Consider the following 4,348-nt stretch of genomic DNA (forward strand, 5'->3'; position numbering starts at 1 on the left):
ATATGCCAACAAAAAAAAAAAAGCTCCAGCGTCCCCGAGAGTGAGGGCGAAACCGTCTACATTGACGAGACATGGTTCACAACGAGAATGAAGCATTCAGTGGGATGGGCAGACTGCACGCAGTCCATCGCAAACATGCCTTCAGCCTTCTACTACTTCCGCCTTCAGCCTTCTCCGGCGGCTGACTACCATTTCCCATTTCTGAACGAGCCATCGGTGATAATCATGAAGGTTTCGTACCATACGCAGCAGACTGAAGCCACTAGCTGTCAGAACACACCAACCAGGAAAGCAGAAATGAGCTGGCTGTTAAAAGATGCACTTCCTTCCCGGCTGTTGCCACGAGGTTGGAGCTGTTGGACCTCAGTCAGCGGAGCACAGTTCAGCGGAGTGTCTGGTGGATATTTAATCGGCGGATGGAGTGAAGTGGTTCGCTTACCACCCAGACATTCAGAGCTCAACGCAATAGAGCAGATGTGGGGCATCATGAAGCACCACGCTCGCCATCGCTATCGCCGTAAATTACGTTTTCACGAGCAGTTGAAAAGACTTGGTCGAGAGTCGTGACCGAAGAGCGAAGGTATGAAATAATTTATGGAGTATCGCCTGTGCTTCCATTTCAGATTCCTATATACCTACTGCCTGAGTGTGAATGACTCCAGCACAAACGAGACACCGAGCGGACATCGCACACCGCAGTTGGAATTCAGTCCTTCCATCCGAATAGACCGACCGACGACCATGAAAAGTAAGCGATTCTCGGCGAAAATCTCCTTGAAGGAGCTCTAGAACTTTTGGTTCTGCCGGAAGGCACTAAACAGTCCTCCTGGGCCTACCGGTGATGGTAAAGTAGTTACAAAAGCTGCAGTTGAAAAAGAACGGGAAAGAACGGGAGCAACAGCCGAAGAAGCGGCAGTGTCGGAGGCGGTGGCCAGTGAAAGATAAATGGCCAGTTGGTCGTCGGAGCTGAGACGATGGACCGGTGTTCATGATGAGGGAGGTCGCTCCCGGTTCTGCTGGTGACAGCCCTTCCATTCGACCGACAGCCATGAAGAACGAGTGGTTGCTGGCAGAAGCCTCCCTGAAGGAGCTCCAAAAACTGTGGGATCTGCCGGCAGCCACTCAGCAGTCCTGGGCAGGACCGGTGAAAACAAGGAGGAGGCTGCGGAAGTCGGAGACGAAGAAAGAGGAATCGCGGGAGGAAGAACCAAAGAAGTGGCAGTGCCAGGGGCGTTTGCAAGTTGAAAAGAGAAGTGGGAGCTTTATTACCACCAGCAATGGCTTCTGAAAAGCAGCTCCAACTTGCGTGATCCAATATGACGTGGCTAGTGCTCGCGGTGCGGCGGCCAATCCCGGGTCTTTCCTTCGCAAATTAAATACATTTTGACACACTCCAGTAAGGCCAGGCATGAATGGTATTTTTTTTTTTTGGCTCACATTAGTCCAAGTATATTTTATGTCTATCAGGATTATGACTATCTCGCCAACGCGCACGCGCACACGGACACACACGCACCCATATCGTGCGGAGGCGGTCGGGGCTGTACCACCGCCGGTGCCGCTCAGACCGTGCTCCCTGGCGCGGCGGTCACAGCGCCCTGCCGGTTCCCTCCTCTGGTTCGCTCTACGCTCGGCTGGCCACTTGGTTGCACAGGTCTTTGTGGAGGTAAGAATATGTTGGTCACAAACAATTATGATTACCATGCTGTCTATGCTTACAACAGCATGCAAAACAAGATAATCGACATAACGGTGGCTATAGAACCGTAGGAGAGCCAAGGGGCCAACCAAATATTCAACATACTGATTGTACCTATTGCAGTGCATGCAGGATATAAACGAGCGCCCGACCACAGCTTTAGACAACTTTCAATCCATGCGGAGCCCTTGCCGATCAAGGAATGACTAACCGCCCCCTTCCCAATTTGCAGTAAACGCTGTCGACCAACTATCGTAATTCGTACTTGATTTGCACTCTCCTAACATGCATGACTAAATTCGATCATGCAGTGGACAGCGTACAGCTGACGAACCAAGGCCATATAACCAGGTATGGTCATCAGGCTTTTTTTTACCGTCCCCCTACCGGGCCCGAATGACGTCACTGGGATGGTAACTCGCCGGCCGCCGTCCGTAGCCATTATGGAGGACGGACGTTTAAATACGTTTTCAGCGGATTTTAGTGCAGTTTTGATGTCCGATGCAAGGCAGAACGGTGTGATGTTTCCTCAGTGAAGCAAATCAGGACCAGCTGTTACTCGAACCAAAGATTTGGCGACATTATTGGGATCGGACCGAGCCAACGTGCGCCCCGCCGGATATCCGGCCAGCACATCGGCGTCTATCTCGGAGATGAAAATCGCCATAGTTTTGCGCGAGGCTTCGGAGTCAATGGATTTCTGGTGACTCTGACTCCAACCGCGACTTCCAAAAACCAACTCCGACTCCGACTCCGGGCTGGGTAATCAACTCCTACCGACTCTAACTCCGACTCCGCAGCCCTGCCAGATCTGCGGAGCGGCCAGAGCTGCGGAGCCGGAGTCGGAGTCGATTTTAGAAACCCGAGCCGGAGTCGGAGTCGGAGTCATCGAAAATATGTCGACTCCGCAGCTCTGCTAGGTCTGCGGAGTCGGAGTCGGGAGTTGGAGTCGGTCGGAGTCTACAATTCTGCCCGGATTTGTCGACTCGGTGGCTGTCGGTGGTCGGAGCTGGTTTTTTAAAGCCGGAGTCGGAGTCGGAGTCGGAGTCGCCGAAAATCCATCGACTCCGCAGCCCTGGCGGAGCCGATGGATTTTCGGTGACCCCGACTCCGACTCGGTTTCCAAAATCGACTCCGAGTCCGGTCAGAACTGTCGACCCTGACTCCGACTCCGCAGCCCTGGTTTTGCGTCTATTTCGCCCCATAATTAAGAGAGGTTGTGTGAACTGCACAAACCGAAATTGTACCGTAACACAAGTATATGTACACATTCCAAACTTCTGACTGGAACGAACCAAATGCGTACACAATATACCGGTTTATGTCATACCATAAATCGTAGTTATAAAAAACCACATTGGACAGATTGGTAGAGGACAAATAAGGCACAAGCCTAATCTCTTACGACTTGAGTAGGTACAATAAAATGCTCCGAACTGTCGGAAAGTTGTACAAGATGTCGCCTCTCCAAACACAATGTGCCGATTGACTCCGCGACAGCCAGGAACCGTGCAACATAACACGTGAAACAGAGCGGTGGCACCTCAGCACAGGCTCCCCAAGCTCGTCAAGGCGGCGAGGAAGGTCCGGCAAGTCGGTAACAGGTTCACCACGGCAGCGACAGGTCAGGCAGGTCGGCAGCAGATTCACCAGTGCGGTGGCAGGTGCGACAGGTCGGCAGCAGGTTTACCAGGGCGGCGACAGGTCCGGCAGGGCGACGACGGACCTGTTTCACCAGGGCGGCAGCGTAGACGCGGCGACAGGCCCGCTGGGGTGGCAGCAGGTCCCAGGGCGGTCGCAGGCTCACCAGGGCGGCGACAGGTCCGGCAGGGCGACGGCAGCACCAGGGCGGAAGCGTAGACGCGGCGGCAGGTCCGCCGGGGTGGCAGCAGGTCCAGGGCGGCCGCAGGCTCACCAGGGCGGCGACAGGTTCGGCAGGGCGACGGCAGTTTCACCAGGGCGGCAGCGTAGACGCGGCGGGAAGTCCCAGGGCGGCTCAGGCTCACCAGGGCGGCAACAGGTCCGGCAGGTCGTCGGCAGGTCGGCCTCAGCAGCAGGCAGTCAGCACTAGCAGATTCTCGGGGCAGCCCTGGTTGAGGTGGGATGTCATCAGAAACTGCACGTCTGGGTGCCGGTGTCGGATGTCGTACAGACCACGCAGCGAGGCTTTACTGCGCAGCACGCCCTGCTGGCAGCGCAGGAGTGTCGGCAGCCCAGCGGGTGCTTTCGGGTTCCTTCCTCGACTTCCTTTCGGAAACTGGCGCTCGCCACTCAGGGACTCGGGAGTCGGGCGACGTCTCCAAAGTTGGGAGACAGATGCTGAAGTCGATATGATGTGATTTTATGCCCTCAGCTCGGTGCCAGTCATTGTGTTGTTATGTGCAGGTAGCCACTCCTCGCCGTCCTGCACGCCAGAGGACCAGCCCCGGACCTGCAAAACACATTACCAAGTTTATTAACACAATGCAACATTAAAAATTGACTAGGCGATGGCAAGCAAAAATAATCAATGCCCAAAGGTGCCTTTTCTTCGATTGCCTTTTCTATGTGCTGATATGAAGCCTCAAAACATGTACCTATTTTATATTTATGTATTGATTGCAGGCCTGACTCAGAATTCAGGTGCAACAAGCAAATAACACAATTTTT

The sequence above is a fragment of the Amphibalanus amphitrite genome, unplaced genomic scaffold, assembly GCF_019059575.1.
Source record: "Amphibalanus amphitrite isolate SeventyFive unplaced genomic scaffold, NRLGWU_Aamphi_draft 001597F_arrow, whole genome shotgun sequence".
NCBI classification, from domain to species: Eukaryota; Metazoa; Arthropoda; class Thecostraca; order Balanomorpha; family Balanidae; genus Amphibalanus; species Amphibalanus amphitrite.